The sequence below is a fragment of the Microtus pennsylvanicus genome, chromosome 14 (assembly GCF_037038515.1).
Source record: "Microtus pennsylvanicus isolate mMicPen1 chromosome 14, mMicPen1.hap1, whole genome shotgun sequence".
In the NCBI taxonomy this organism is placed as follows: domain Eukaryota; kingdom Metazoa; phylum Chordata; class Mammalia; order Rodentia; family Cricetidae; genus Microtus; species Microtus pennsylvanicus.
This window is the reverse complement of record NC_134592.1, coordinates 66,521,518-66,538,812: the sequence shown is the minus strand read 5'-3', so window position 1 is coordinate 66,538,812 and position 17,295 is coordinate 66,521,518. Positions and strand designations below refer to the sequence as shown.

Here is a 17,295-nt window from a genome sequence, read left to right as displayed (position 1 = left end):
CTTCATCTCACTTGCTTGAGTGCTAACCACCTTTAGGGTTTAACACATCATTGTACTTCAGACACCATATATCATGTGTGCTACACATAACTGAATATGAAATTGCTAACTCAGGAATTCATTACCCAGATACCATTTTCACCTCATGTGTTTTTTTTCATGAAATGAAATTTGCTTATGACAAAATTTGACTATTTGAAATGTACAGTTCTGCAAATTGTTACAATCTTAACGTGAAAACCCTCTTCTTATGCCTAACCTCTCCCTGTTTAAGATAGTTCCTTCACCATGATCCCGTTTCTATCGCTGCAGCCAATGATACATGTGCTATCACTGTTTTACACTTTGTAGTAATAAATACGAATTCCATGTGCCTCTCCTCCTTGACCTGCTCTGTTTCTGATTTGGGCTGGTTAACCCTTGGCAATCTGGTCATCCCATAGTCCAGGAGATGATGCTGAACTTAGTATAGATACCTGATTGGCACTACTGCGCTCTTGAACTCCTGGATTCAAGCTGTCCTCCTGCCTCAGTCTCCCGAGTAGCTGGGATCCCAGCTGTGTACCACCATGCCCGGCTGCTACCTTGTTTGAATCAATGCCTTTTGGGATTCCCCATGGTATTGCATTGATCATAATTTTCTTTATTGTATTTCTAGTAGTAGTTGTAATAGGGATAATGAGCTTTTTTATGTCTTAAGTTTTCAAGGGTCTATTCGTTTTTTTTTCTAGTGTGGGGATATTATAAATAATATTGCTATAAGTCTTAGCACACATTTTCTATATTCCCAGTGTATAGTATTTAGGAATACAACTGCCGAGACTTAATGTTAATTGACAAATAATTGCAAGTCTTAAGTAGCTGTATTTTTTTTACAACTCTATCAATTATGTGTAAGAATTCAAGTTCTTGTACATACCTTCCAACTGTTAGCACTGGTCTGTCTCAGTTATTTTAAGGCCTGTGTGTATGTAGTGACATCTTTTTCGGGGGGGGGGGAGGTTGAGACAGGGTTTTCTGTAGCTTTGGAGTCTGTCCTGGAACTAGCTCTGTAGACCAGGCTGGTCTCAAACTCACAGAGATTCACCTGCCTCTGCCTCCTGAGTGCTGGGATTAAAGTCATGCTCTACTACCGCTCAGCTTTGTAGTGACATCTTAATGTGACTTAATTTTGCCCTTCTTGTTATAGAGTAGTTCCTTTGTGTGTTCTAATTACACATCTTTATCAGTTATGCATTGCATAATTGTCTTCAGCTTCTTAATTTTTTTTTTGTTAACTAGTTTTCAAAGAAACCAGTTTTTACATTTGGACAAATACAACTGCTTCTTTTCCAGATAGTTAGACTTTTGATGTCCTATCTGGCTAACATGAACTAACAAAATTTTTTCCAACAGTTCTTTTGTTTTTATATTTCAAGACTTTGCATTTTAGCCTGTGATCATTTTAAGTTAAATTTTATATCATTTATAAAAGTGTCAAGTTTTATTTTTCTGTACATATAATAATTTTTCTAACTACTATGAAGATTATCATTTCTTTAGACAATTAGCTTGGAAACTTTATAAAGTGTAAATTAATACATGTATGTATTAATTTCTGTGTTATATTTTGTTTCATATCACATTGTCTCTTTTAATTTATTTTTAAATTTCGTGTATGTGTACTATACATAAATCAATTCTTTTTTCTTGCTCCTCCAACTTCTTCCATGACACACACACCCTGATCCCTTCATATCCATGACCTCTTTTTTTAATATATATTACTTTATTATTTAGTATATGTATTAATATATAAATATAACTTGCTAGTCCATATAGTATTGGGCATATGCATCTATATGTCTTAGGGCTGACCTCTTAGCATTAAATAGTGAATCGGGAGATTTATCCTTTGGGAAGACTAATCTTCATTACAGTGTTGATCTTTTGAGTAAAAAGTTGAAACAATATCAGTTTTACCCTTCTTCATAAACATAGGTGGAAACTTCTTAATAAAATATTAGCAAATCAATCCACTACTGCATAAAGAGATTTATGTCTGTTGACTGAATACTCAACAGTTAACTAATTAGTGAATTGCAGCTGAAGAAACATGACCATCTTAGCGTGCAGAACCAGCACACAAGCAAACTTGGCACCGTTTCCTGATTAAAAGGCACTAGCAAACTGGAAATAGAAGGGATTTTCACATGCTTAATAGGGAGAATCTTGGAAAACTCAGCATTCAACATGATACCCAATGTTAACAAACTGCTTTCTTTTTTAAAAATTTGGATAAAGAAAGAATACATAACTTTTTTCAGCATTTCTCTGTGCAGTTTCTGTTAGCTACTGTTCAACATTGTACTGTAGGTCCCACCCAATACTCAGTTATCAAAATCCTAGGGTATGTACATCCTACATTTTTATTCATACATTTATAAGAAATAGTATTTCTGGTGTACTTGGCCAAGCTGTGTGGCAACTCACACTTGACTGATGAATATCCTCCTTATTCTCCACTGCTTTCTGTTCCTGGGAAACTGGACTGATCAGATATCAGCGTGTCTTATGATACTTAACAGATAACTCACAGTTAATGGGATAAAATAGGACATATGAATTAGAACATCTAAAGTAGACAAGGTACTTCATGTAGACTGTGTGGTTACTTTATATGATAGAGAAAAGCCATAACTTCTCCTAAACTGAATGTGTACATCTGCTCAGTCTTATGCTTAACAACAACACGAGGGACTTCATCAAAACTGACCTTTCTTATTAAAAGTAATTTTGGTAAATGCTATCAAAATAGCATCCCATATATTGAAGTCATATGGAAAGAAAAGTAGGGGTGATGGTTTACCTCAGTTGTGGGACCCTACGATTCAGAATCTAGCTACACAAAGAAAAAAAGTAGTTTAATTTGGTTTCAAGCAGATTTTATCTTATACTTAGTGATTCTTTTCATTTCTAAATACCACATTCCAAGATCCCACTCAAATTTTTACTCTTTAAGGTTCTTTCAAAATAGCCTCATTGGAAATGATTTCTTTGCCTTCCTTTTTTTTTTTTTTTCATTTTTGGTTTTTTGAGTCAAGGTTTCTCTGGATAGTTTTGGAGCCTGTCCTGGAACTCACTTTGTAAACCAGGCTGACCTCAAACCCACAGAGATCCACCTACCTTTGCCTCCTGAGTACTGGGATTAAAGACGTGTGCCACCATCACCCGGTATGATTTCTATGTCTTATGATATTTTTTTAACATTTCTTGTTTGTATCATGCAACCTAATATATTTTACATTTTATTGTTCTTATATAATGGATGCAAGAATTTTTTTTAAATATATAGGCTTATTTTTAGAGTAGTATTACATTTGAAGAAAAATCGAGTGGAATTTACAGTTTCACAGATATCAGCATATCAAATGATATGGATCATGCCTTCTTTCTCATTTTCTAACCATTGATAACTAAGATATTTTTCCTTTCTTTATAGTTTTACCTTTTTTTCACAATATCATATCATGAGATTCATGTGGTATGGCCTTTTCTGGCTGCCATACTTCACCTAGCAAAATGAATTAATGCCTCCTCTATATATTTTCATAAGTAAATAGAATATTTCTAATTATTCTTTTATGTTTGTATTTGTTGCTGAATTATTGTTCTTCAGGATGTACTACAATTTATCTGTTACCTCTAGAAAGGCAGGCATCTGAAGAAAGCTGCTGTAAATATTCCTGTGTAGGTTTTTATATGGACATAAATTGAGCAAACACCAAGGATCGTGGCTTGTGGCAGGATTATGCCTGGTTTTGTAATTGACTGTGGTGCTGTCTTCAGAGTGGCTGGACCACATCACAGTGCCACTACCAAGGATGGGCGATTCTCATTGCTCCCTGTCTTCATCCTTTGCTGTTGATATGTCGACATTTGGATATTAGTCACTGTGATGGGTGTGTGTGTGTGTGTGTGTGTGTGTGTGTGTGTGAGAGAGAGAGAGAGAGAGAGAGAGAGAGAGAGAGAGAGAGAGAGAGAGAGAAAGAGAGTTCATTGCTTAAATTTACAGTTATATAATGACATGATGTTGATTATTTTCTGTGCCTTTAGCCATCTGTGCACTTTCTTTGATGTGGAGCTTCTTCAGATTTTTTTACTCATCTCTTCACAATTTTTTCTTATTGTTGAGCTTTAAAAATTTTCAGATAGGTATTTCATAAATATTTTATCCCAAACTGTGATTTGTCTTTTCTTGTCCTTAAGGTGATTTTTAAAATTATATAATCAAGTCCTTCTCGTGGGCTTTTTAGAAATTGGTTTTGCTATGAGTGTTTTGTCTAAAACTTTAACCTTTCACCCATGCTCACCTAGCTGTTCTTCTGTATTTTCTTCTTGGAGTTTGATAGCTTTTGTCTTAGTTAAGGTTTCTATTGCTGCAAGGAAGAAACACCATGACCAAAGCAACTGTGTACTATCAAAGGATGCTTCAACAGGAACTCAAACAGGGCAGGAACCTAGAGTGCAGGAGTCGAGAGGGAGTGCATTTTACTGGCTTGCTCCCCATGCCTTGCTATGCCTGCTTTCTTATAGAACCCAGAATCACCAGCCCAGGTATGGTGCTACAGTGTAGTAACTAAGTGGAAGCCATGAGCTTTGCTAATGTTGGGAAGGCAATGCATTCCCATCAGCCTACGGTATCTCAGCAGGCCAGCCCCACTCCCCGAGATTCTGGGTGGAGCAGCGGCAGCAGCAACTCAATGAGATTTCCTTAGGAACTGCAAAGCTGCTTCAGTAGATTCCAAATCGGTATTGCCTGCAATTTCTTCAGAGAAATCCTTTCACTGTACCACGTTCTCATGAAAGAAAGAAAACTTTAAAAATATTTTTAACATAGCTAAGTGTTATGGGAAAAATGGAAAAAAATATAACAAAAGAAAAAACAATAGTAGCTCAATTTTGAACACATTTCCCTTCCCAGTTTTTTCATTTTAGAAGGTTGAGGGAGCATGAGAAGAGACGCTTATGTTCTCGGTGATGAGATGCAGCAAATCCAGTCCTGAACCCTGCTCCTCCTCTTCCGAGGCAGTTGGCTCCTGAGGCAGGATCCAGGCTTCCTTCTGAGGAATTAGCGAGATAAGAGTCCAACTTGGTGCTAGGAGCGAGGGCTTGGTGCAAGGATTGTGTTGCAGAATCCTTGGTGCGACTGCCTTTTTGCTCCCTCTCTACGGTGTCCGGTGTCCTGTCCGTGTAACAACCTGAAAGCTGCCAGGACTACTTGGGCTCTCAGTAAGTTTTGAAGTTCTTCTGTTTGACTAACAGTGTCATTTCTTCCTTCTTTCCTTCCTTCCTTTGCTTCTCTTCCTTTTCCTTCCTTTTTTTTCTTCTTTCTTTCTTAAATCAAGAATATCATGTTCTCTCCTTCAGTAGCTTCAGAACTGTGACACTGATTTGTATGGCTAAAATTATAATTACGACTGGAGGGGAAAGTGATGGGCAGCAAGTCCAAATATCCCAAATCCGTATTTTCTAAGTGTACCTGACATTTTTTCTTCTTCCAGTGTTGTTACTAAAATTTACACATGTTTTTTGTTTCCTGGTCATTTGTATGCGACTAGGCATTGATAGAGCCATTCAGGCTGCTCTTGGTTATTTGCTAAGTCTAGATAACTTCAAATATATCTGTGCTTTCTGAGATAAAACACATTTCAGTAAGGAATTCATTCCTGCCTGGCAAAGCCACCTGGTCCAGGGAGAGGAGCCTGTGTTCTGTCTGTGGCTGACGATTAGCTTGATGTGAGCACGTCTCTTGACCTTTTCCTTTTTCCATGGAGAGACTGGCTCCTGCTCTGGAGAACAGTGTGGGTTTGTAGGCAGCCTCTTCTCATCTCCCTTGTCCCCCAGCAAGCAGGGGGCAGACACCAGATCCTTCCCTGCTGAGACGCTTGACCTTCCTGGCCCTGTAATCTCCGGAAGATTGTGAAGTTGCTACCTTCCTAGGTAACACTACTGGTCTAAATCAGCATCATGGATTTACATCTCTTGAGAAAGCTTAAAATGCATGGATCTTTGATCATAATAGCTGGGCAACTTCAGCAATTTAGGAAAAGCATATTGGTATACTTTAAAATACTTGGGCCTGAATATATTTCCCTGTATCTTTGAATTAGTCATCTTTCCCCAGTGGCTGGTTGATATTCAATGTAGGGATCATATCATTTTAATCAATGTACTGTATCAGAATTAACTAGGCCCAGTGCAGGCTTCTGTAAGATGACACTATAGTTCCAGTGACATTTAAAGAAAAACCGTCTTTTACGGCTCTGTCTTTACAGCCATGCTCATTTTTTCCCTATCCTGAAGTCAGTCATTTAAAATGTGGATACATGCCATTTATTCCTTTTTAATATGTAAGCTTCCTTAACAAAACAAATCATGGCATACCAACTAGAAGCTTAGTATTTTGGCAGCATCTAGTGCTCACTATGGAGTCTGCGTCTCAGATAACAAAGTCCATTCTGAAATACAGCGCAGGTGCTGTCGTTTCTTTTCAGCGTCGCTTTTTGCTCTTTTATTTAATAAGTGGTCTCACAGACAACTTTATCACTACATAGCTGCCAATGATTGTTTTTAAACAGCATAAAAATCTCACCAGGAACTGGAGAGATGGCTCCTTGTCTTTGTGACCATGAAGACCTGAATCCAGATCTCCAGCCATCATGACTGTGTGCTGTGTGTGTCTGTAATCTAGCACTATGGGCCAGAGACAGGCAAATCCCACAAGCCAGTTTAGCCAAAACAGCAAGCTTCTCCTGGCTCCATAGGAGGCTGGCCAAGACTGCAGGGCAGAGGAGAGAGAGGGAGATCGCAGTGCCCTGGTCTGGATTCCACATATGCTCGCACTGCGCACGTATGCGTCGTCACGCGCACACACCACACATGTGCACAAAAACTGAACTCCTCCTCTGCGTGCTGTTCTCTCTGCGTAGAGAGGAAGTTATTGAGCACACTAAAATGTAATGGCCAGTGCGGAGTCTTACTTTGTTGCCTGTAAAATCTGATTTTTTTTATTTAATTTTTTTAGCTTCTAGGCCAATGAGAGACAGAGGGAACAATGTGGTATAGTTCAAAAAAAGAGGCACAGGGTTTAAGTAAATTTTTGAAGCTTATCACTGACACTGTGTTTGCCGTAAATGTTCTTAATCTACTTAAAACAGGACGATGTGTGCTTGGCTCACAAAGCTCTCACTAAGACTCAAGATTTAGATATCCATGGCTGAACTGGTGGCTCCTTTTCAAACATTAATAAAAATTAGTTATGCTGTAATTCTTTTCTTTCCCAGAAAACTGTCATCCATTTGTTTTCAAATGTCTTAAACTTTCTACTAAATAAAATGTATTCTATAAACTATCGAATGACCTTGCTACCAAATGTTTTCTTTCAGTTTTGTCTTTTGTTTTTGGGCCATCATTTCCCCCAGTCAGTTTTCTGACTTATCAAGCTTGTTTTTGAAAACAGTGTGCCTTGCTGAGGGGTAGTGGTGTACACCTTCAATCCCAGCACTCAGGAGGCAGAGGCAGGCAAATCTCTGTGAGTTTGAGACCAGCCTGGTCTACAAAGTAAGTTCTAGAATCATCAGGGCTGTTGTAACATGGATGGGAGCCTGCTTGTTGTTAGGGTTTCTGTCCCACCTGGTACCCCACTACTGTTTAGCCCCAAAGAAAATCACACATAGGTCTCCATAAATTATAAGCTGATTGGCCCATTAGCTCTACCCTCTCACTGGCTAACTCTCACATCTTGATTAACCCGTTTTTCTGATCTATGTTAGCCATGTGGCTCAGTACCTTTTTCAGTGAGGCAGATCACATCCTGCTGCTTTGGTGGTCCAGGCAGGAGTGGGAGGAATCAACTTCCTCCTTCCCAGAATTCTCCTGTTCTCATTATATCATTTCTATTTCCTGTCTGGTTTTCCTGCTTATACTTCCTGCCTGGCCAATCAGCGTTTATTTATAAAATGATTGACAGAATACAGACAATTCTCCCGCACCAGGCTTTACATGAGAAACCTTGTCTCGAAAAGCCAATAAAAGAGAAATAAAAAGGGCTGGAGAGATGGCTCAGAGGTTAAGAGCACTGACTGTTCTTAAAGAGATCCTGAGTTCAATTCCCAGCAACCACATGGTGGCTCACAACCATCTGTAATGAGATCTGATGCCCTCTTCTGGCCTGCAGGCATACATGCAAGCAGAACATTGTATACATAATAAATAAATAAATTTTAAAAAAAAGAAAAAGAAAATAATATGTCTTTGCTTTGTGTATTAAGATCATTTCCTACTTGAAGCCTGTTCTGCACCATGAAGCACAAACTTAGGATACTTTTGTCCTGAGACCGTCCCGGTTTGTATGTTGTCAGACTTCCCGGTTCACCACAGACTCTAGTAATTGGAGATCACCCTGGGCCTAATCGTCACCTTAGCTGTTCCTACTGGGTTGTCTGGGTCAGATGGCTTTCCAGAGATGACTGATTCAGAATCTCCCCCAGGCTGCAAGCTTTCCGCTAGTCTTCACTGTGCTAGCCCCAGAAGCTTGACTCACAGAAATCCGCTATTCATTTCTCCTCTCCCTCTATCCTCACCCCTTTTTCTCCTGCTTTTTCTTCCCCTTCCCCCCAAAAAAATTCCAGTTTTTAAAAATTTTATCTGTGTTTTTGTTTTGTTTTTAAACTGAGAAATAGCACCAGCATTGTTTCCATGCACCGACAGTGATGAGCCCTCGTGGCTCTGTTTGTCAGTACTACCTTCAAGTGAAGCAGAAGTCACAGTCCCTGGCCTGTCCACCAGTGTTGTTTGCCTGTATCGACGTGTTTGTGTTGTCTGTCACATCAACTTGGGGAACACCATTGGAAGTTGAAATGGCTCCTGAAGAGACACAGAACAATTTTGCGGGCCTGAGGGGTTGCAAGGGCAGGGGGCAGATACAAAGGGACAGGAGATGAATGGGATTTGATGCATGGTGTGAAATCCACAAAGAACCAATAAAAGCTTTTTTAAAAATGGAGTTTATCATAAACTATTGAATTATGTACTTTAAACAGGTGAATTTTATGGTATGTCAATTATATATTAGTAAAGCTGCTTTAGGAAAATGTATATGAAACCTTAGAAAGGAGCCCCAAACATCATTTTATAGCTGAGTAAACCAAGAGTCGGACAGCTGATGGGACTCCACAAGGTTGTATATACTTTTCCTGTCAAAAAAAAAAAACTTCATTGTAATTTGATGTCATGCATATATTTTACCACAAGAAGAAAAGATCTTTCACTTTGGATGTTGCTACAGATACTGCTGGAAACTCTTGCATCTTGATAAATCTGAGTGTATGAAATTATAAAACATGGAGGAAGGGTGGAGCCATAAAACTGTGGAAAAGGTGGTTAGCCTGTGGTGAGTTTGGCTGTTAGAGACTGCTAATGTTACTCTCACCTCAAAATGACCTTGAGTGGGAGACAAGGAAAGATGGATTTCAAGGGATGCTGCAAAAGTACTCCTTGTTCTATTTGTGTCTTTAGAAAGTGTTAGCTAGGTCAAGAGCCATCTCTCTCTCTCTCTCTCTCTCTCTCTCTCTCTCTCTCTCTCTCTCTCTCTCTCTCTCTCTCTCTCACGCACTCACTGACACACATGTAATATATCATATATACATATATGTGTATATGTATGTATGTTTATATATGCCAAATATCATTCCACAACTCTATGCAAAGCTTATTCTTTTCTTTTTCTGACAAAACTCTAGCAGTATGCAAAAAGGAACCGTGACTGAATCTTTAAGAGCAGTGTGGGGACAATTTCAGTAATTTAAGAAGATGTTGCTGTCCATAATAAAACTTGACTCCTTTTCTCTTATTTACTTGCATAAATGCTTGTTGCAAACACCTTAAAATCAAATTGAAATGCACCTAACCCGTGTTTTTCTGAAGGACTTGATTCCCTGTCTTCAAGCCCATTTGTGTTGGGATTCTCAGCTATTTATATGTAAATGAAAGTCTCCTGTAATTGGCACCGGGAGAGCCTGTGAGAAGCTCAGGCCTCTCCTCTAAACTGCAGGCTTTCCCTGTCTGTTAGACAGCCACAAAGGCAAGGGAGGGCAAACAGTCTGATCCTGTGGGCATCGCTCTCCTGGTAAGAAGAGGAGAAAAAGGGGAAGTATGCAACAAGGATTAAGTGGTGAATTTTTTCAAGACACATCATCTTAGGCAGAACTGCCAGCTTTGATAGGAAGCCAAAAGCAATCATTAGCTTCTAACTACTTGGGATAGGAACTTAAATCATTTGCTTCAAGTGGTTGAGTTAAGGTGAAATTGTGCAGTGGTTTGGGTGTGAAAGACTAAGTTTTGTTCAGTTTGACTTTTTTTTTTAAAAAAAAATGTGTAGCTCGAGACCTTGGTAACAATTGTACCAAAGGAGTTTTTCTGTTTTTGCAACTTTCCTAATTTTTATGGGCAGAAGGGGAAAATATTAGTGAATGATCTTCTAGGGAAATCAGAACATCTGACAGTGTCCAATACCCAGGGAATTCGTTCCATGCCAGTCAGCACTTAGAGAATGTTTCAACTTAAAGGAGAAAAAGGAATTTAAATAATAAAGTCAGTTTGGTGTGAAGAATGTTTTAAAAAAGAATAAAGAAAAAAAGAAAGAATGGAATAAAAAATAAAAGAAAGACTTGGACTTTCAGATGGCTCAGGCGCAGGTTGATACTTTCAACCAAGCCTCATGACCCAAGTTCAATCCTAAGGACCCACATGGTGGGAGGAAAGAACTGATTCCTGCAAGCTCTCTCCTGACCTCATATGTGCATCATCACCTACACAGACCCCCGGCCCCTCAAGCACACTAGATAGATGTTTTGAATATACTGTGAGTACTGAATTAGTTACAACGAAGAGATAGTTTTAAACTCATAAAGCCAGCTAGCCATAGGATATTCACATATTTGTCTGTTTACTGACATTTCTAGTCAATTCTTTCCTGGTCTTGAGAGTGGACTGGCTGCTGTGGCAATGCAGAAAACAGGACCCTCAGGTGGCCCTGTATATGTTCATGTCAATCTGTAAGCCCGAGTGGACAGCTGGATGACAACCGCTTCTTGATTCTGACTCGTTTGTCATCTGCAGCAACTTCGTGGCTTTTCCCTTTCTAGATCATGGTTTCTTAAAATTTTCCACTTGCCAGTGATGCCAGGTTAGAGACGCATACATGTGAGACATTCACTGATAGTAAGTCATAAAGATACTTAATTTAAAACAGTTCTTCAGAATACATGTAATTTTAGCATTTATTAAAGTTGAAAGCAAACTTGCATCACAATGAGATGAATAAACATTTTAATTTTGCATAAAAAAGAACTTGACTGGCAACACTGCTGAAAAGTGCCGTTTCCATACCCACACGGCACAGACTGGAGCGGCGTGCTGATGGCTGTTGCAGAAATGGCTGGAATCCCGTCTTAATCTTAACCCAGATTTTATTTAATGATGTTTTATGAACCTCAAGTCAGCAACTCAAACAGCTGTGTTTAAAATCAAACTTCTTAATACCATCCTAAGGAATTCTTCTAGTTTGATATTTACATGGTGAATAACGATGGTATGAAATATTGTTTTTGTTTTTCACGTTTAACCATTAAGTTTGGATAAGAAGAAAATTGCCTGTATGTCCAGTAAAAACAGTGTAGTTCATAGCAGCTGATAGCCTCAGGTTGCTGTTTGCTTGGCCCTAAGTATGTGATGGCATTCAGAGGGTGAAGTGAGCCCCCGTCTGCACTATCAAGGCTGTAGACATGTAAGACAGCCGGGCATGTGCTCAGGAACACCCCAGGTTCGTTGTAGCAGTTGGGTTTTGAATTAGTTTTCAAAATCTGCAACATTGCTGGTAGGAATGAGAAACAGTTTGGGAGTTCCTTAGCTAAACATGCCCCTGTTTTAGAGTCAGCCATTTCACAACTAGGTTTCTACACAGGGGAAAGCAAGCATATTGTAGTCTTAGCTGCCCAATTCGTAATGTCTCAAACCAACCTGAATTCAAATGTTCACCAACAGTAGGTGTATAGATAAGCAGACTCTCATGTAGCCCCTATGACGAGCATCTCTTGCTCCTCAGGAGACCCTGTCTCAACTCCACCCCTCCAAACGGAAAAGAAATACTACTAGTCAGCAATAAGCAGGGTATAAGCTGCAGGTAGGATGAATCTCAAGATATATATTGGTAAAAATTTAGCTGAACTAAAATATTGCGCCTTTGGTCTCTTTGGGTCTCCACAAGACATGGAACGCCATTTAAGGGCACTGACTGACTTTCCGGAAGGCAGGGTTCCCTTCCCAGCACCCACATGGTGACTATTTTTAACTCCAGTTACATGGGATTAGTACCGTCTTCAGGCTTCCTCAGATACTAGGCATGTTCATGGTGCACAGATATACATGCAGGCAGCATTCCCATACACATAAAAAGAAAGTTATAAAGGAAGAGGTGGAGAGTGAATGTGAAAGGTACTAGATGAACACTCCGGTTTCCACATACACATGTGCGCACACAATCCCTTATACACGTGCACGTGTGTGCACACAATCCCTATACACATGCAGATGTGTGTGCACAATCCCTTATACACGTGCACACATGTGTGCACAATCCCTTATACACATGCACATGTGCGTACACAATCCCTTATACACATACACATGTGTGTGCACAATCCCTTATACACGTGCACATGTGTGCACACAATCCCTTTTACACGTGCACACGTGTGCACAATCCCTTATACACGTGCACACGTGTGCACAATCCCTTTTACACGTGCACATGTGTGTGCACAATCCCTTATACACGTGCATATGTGTGCACACAATCCCTTATCCACATGCACACGTGTGCACACAATCCCTTATACACGTGCACACGTGAGCACAATCCCTTATACACGTGCACACGTGTGCACACAATCCCTTATACACGTGCACACGTGTGCACACAATCCCTTATACACATGCACATGTGTGTGCATAATCCCTTATACACATGCACATGTGTGCACACAGTCCCTTATACACGTGTACATGTGTGTGCACAATCCCTTATACACGTGCACACGTGTGTGCACACAACCCCTTATACACATGCACATGTGTGTGCACAATCCCTTATACACATACACATGTGTGTGCACAATCCCTTGTACACATGCACATGTGTGCACATAGTCCCTTATACACGTGCACATGTGTGTGCACAATCCCTTATACACATGCATACGTGTGCACACAATCCCTTATACACATGCACACGTGTGCACACAATCCCTTATACACGTGCTCATGTGTGCACACAATCCCTTAAACACGTGCACATGTGTGTGCACAATCCCTTATACACATGCATACGTGTGCACACAATCCCTTATACACATGCACACGTGTACACAATCCCTTATACACGTGCAAACATGTGTGCACACAATCCCTTATACACGTGCACATGTGTGTGCACAATCCCTTATACACGTGCACATGTGTGTGCACAATCCCTTATACACATGCACACGTGTGCACAATCCCTTATACACGTGCACACGTGTGCACAATCCCTTATACACGTGCACACATGTGTGCGCACAATCCCTTATACACGTGCACATGTGTGTGCATAATCCCTTATACACGTGCACATGTGTGTGCACAATCCCTTTTACACGTGCACATGTGTGTGCACAATCCCTTTTACACGTGCACATGTGTGCACACAGTCCCTTATATATGTGCACATGTGTGCACACAATCCCTTATCCACATGCACATGTGTGCACAATCCCTTATACACATACACATGTGTCCACACAATCCCCTTATATACATGCACATGTATAGGCACAATTCCTTATATACCTGCACTATATTAACATGTGCGTGCTCTCACATACAGCCAGTTTTATACTTTAAATATCTAGATTTGTCATATATCAAGACTAGTTTAATAAAATATTTTTAATAGGGTATGGAATGACCTAGTAAAATTCTGATCTAAAGTCTTAGGTTCTTTTGGTATAACTTGTCCCCACCCCACCCACCCCCGTGATAAGCAGCAGGCTCATAATCTAGAGGTGGGACTTAAGTGACTAGTACTCTTGGATCTCTTAATTTCCGTGTTTGGAGAACCTGTCTGCACATCCTTACTCTACTTTCTCTTAACTTGTATGATGAGATTACAATTTTCTATATCCTCTACTATCTCTTAAAATTATTCTTAGCCCTTCTGGAATCATTTGCCCTTTTTAAACTTTGATTAGAACAATGGATGTTAGAGCCATACAATACACATGTGAGTCTACAGGGTCCCATAGCCCTCCAAATAGTCCTTCTCCAACATCTGTGGGTTGTAAGAATGCATTATTGAATAAAATTTAAATTTGTATTTCCAAATAAAGGGGCACGTTGAGAAGCAATAGTTTACACCACGTGCTGATTTCTTTCTTATCAGCACAGAACTTGAATATTGAAATATCACTTTGGCAAGGAAAAGATGCCATTGCTGAGACAGAAAATGTGAAATCAAGACTTACTTTCAATAAGCCTTTATGATATTGCAATGCTAAGCAAGCAACACACCTTGCCTTCTTGACACTGTGGAAGGAGATGTGGGTGGTGGGAGGAGTGGCAGGGACCCTGCTTTGCACATCAAACCAAATCCTCATGCCCAAGTGGCATGCTCACTGGATCTTCTGGGCCCACCTAGCCCCATCAGTGGCTGTGCTGTGGAGGGCGTGAGCAGTTAGGTACAGATTTTCAAGAATGACTTTGTGAGGTGCCTAACCAACAGTTCAGAAGAGAGTTGATTTAGCTTTGTATATTTGCTGTTTTTCTTCAATTTTGAGACATCATTCCATTATTGGAAAGAAAGGTCAGCATTAAAAATGAATAAAATTTATTTCCAATCAGTGATCTAGAATTCCCTTTTAGTAGGATGCGTAAGGTCTGTTGTCTGGGGACTTGGGCAATGGGTGCTGTAACAGGTAGCAGTGCTCCCTAGAGCAGAGAATCCTTGAAGCAGGCTAAGACTGTTAGTGAGGCCAGGCCAGGGCATCCTCCATTCTTCTGTACTCTAGTGCGAAGCTTTCAGTGGCCATATTGTGTTACCTCGGTGACAACAACTCTTCACAGAAGCTCTGATGGGGACCTGGTGTCTTCCAATGCCCGAGGAGTGGAGTTTCAGAAGTCCTGCCCCTTCCCAGTGTTTCTGGAGACTCTCCTTCTCTTGACTCCGGCTTAAAAAATGAAACGAAACAAAACAACAACAGAAACACTTTTGAGGAATGACTTGCGACATGGTCTTTTGGACTGTAATGGTATCAGATGAAGCCCTGGACATTTGTGGTGTTTGCTTTGCCCGGCTAATGAGGACTTTCTGAAATGGTGTCTGGAGAGCTGCATTCTGTTCCCCTATCTCATCTCCATGCACACCACCCTTGTTAGCTCAGGGATTTTCACTTCTAAGATCATGACCAACCTAGAAAGACATGAAACAGGGGGTTAGAAATGGCTCCAAACTCAGGCCGGACTGATGGCTGAGCCTAGCCAGTTTTAGATTTCTCGGATAGGACTCCGGCATGATGCTTACCATAGATCATTCTACTTAAGAAATGTCAATTGGTTATGGAGGGGATGGAATCAAATTATAAAGAATATTTATTATTTATACCTTGCCGGCCTTCAGATGCAATTTTCTGAGGCTTATAAAAAATAAATATTTGCTAAATAAAAAAGAAAAGAGAAAAGAGAAAGGAACCGTAGGCTGGTTCACAGAAATGATTTCATCTTTCTATAATTGAAATAATTTTGCCGTTGTTTCCGAATTTAAATGATAGTATGTTGTCGCTACCCTGTGTGTAGTGAGCACTAGCCCTCAGAACTGCTTGGTTACAGACAAAGTGATTAATGCCAACAACCTGATTTTCATCCAGGTACTTGAGTGTTTGTGAAGTTAAAGCCACACGAGAAATTACGTCATCAATTGATGCGATTACAGACTGATATTAGTCCAAAACGAGCAGATGCCTAAGGATCGCTTTGTGGCACTTCTTTAGTTTCCCCAAGAACATTTTTGGACTATTCCAGTTACTGATTTCAGAAGGCTCTCTATGTTCTTCCTCCCTAGACTTCTTTGATAAACATCTCTATGGGAAATGAAGATTCATAATATTGCTTTAACATTCTTACTAAGTCGTGTTTACTACATTAGGAACAGATACCGAATTCTCTCCTCTGCCCTATCTATATATGTTCCCACATCCTCATGCCTGGAATATATTCTTTATATATGAGGCCAAATACAAAGGTGACATAATTTTCTGAGAGTTCTTTAAAAGCAGTATATTCTAGTTCACTGTGGAACTATAGATTTTTTACTATCTCTCCTCTCTCTCTCCAACCCCCCTCGGGTGTGTGTGTGTGTGTGTGTGTGTGTGTGTGTGTGTGTGTTTTAAAAATAGTATTCACTGTGCAAAATGCACTGCTTAAGCAAGATGGGAATTCAAGGATGCAAGCAACATGATGGCTATTTATTACAAAGTTCATAGTCCAATAGGAGTCTTATAAAATATGCAATAAGCAGTATTTGCAATTATAATTTGATATGTCATATGCTATAATAGAATGGAAGCTCCATTCCTACAGAAACTTGAATCTATATTTCCTTCACCATATCCCAATGCTGAGCGTGTAATAAATGTCTGTTGAGCACGTGCACAGAGCACTATCTGGTGAAGCAGCATTAAAGTGCCGGGGAAATGCTGGACAGCAAGGGTGCCAACGTGGTGGCGATGGGACAAATGGCAGTCTTCCAGAGAGAAAGTGCAAGGATGAATCCGGCACACAGGAAGAAGGATCATTAAATTTCCTCTCAGTGCCATCCTGGGGACAATTAGCAGTGTCAGCCGGCCAGCTTCCAGAAGCCCCTTAGGAGTAGGCCTTGCCCATACCCTGCCTGATCCGCACCACCTCTGCCAGCATGCTGTAACTCCCTAGGCATGCCTCTGACTTTCTTTTGTGCTCCCTTTCAACCTTGCCTTTTCTTTTCTAAAGGCACGTTCAAAGGAAGAGAGAAGGCCCGTGGAAGTGAAGGCTAAATCCTTTCTTCTTTCTGCTTGACTTCTGGGTTCTTTGAGAAGTAGTTGGAGACCCCCTAACTGCCTGCCTCCTCCTCTAGACCCTTCCTGGATGCCTCCCTCCTGCCTTAGCTCCCCTGAGGATTGGGGT

The 17,295-nt window shown here is 40.3% G+C and overlaps 1 protein-coding gene across 4 annotated transcripts in view; it reads left to right on the top strand.

Annotated features, from left to right (window-relative positions):
- The window catches only part of Immp2l (inner mitochondrial membrane peptidase subunit 2), an 807,887-nt gene that overhangs the window by 464,852 nt on the left and 325,740 nt on the right, over positions 1–17,295 (top strand). The gene's annotated exons all lie outside the window — the stretch shown is intronic.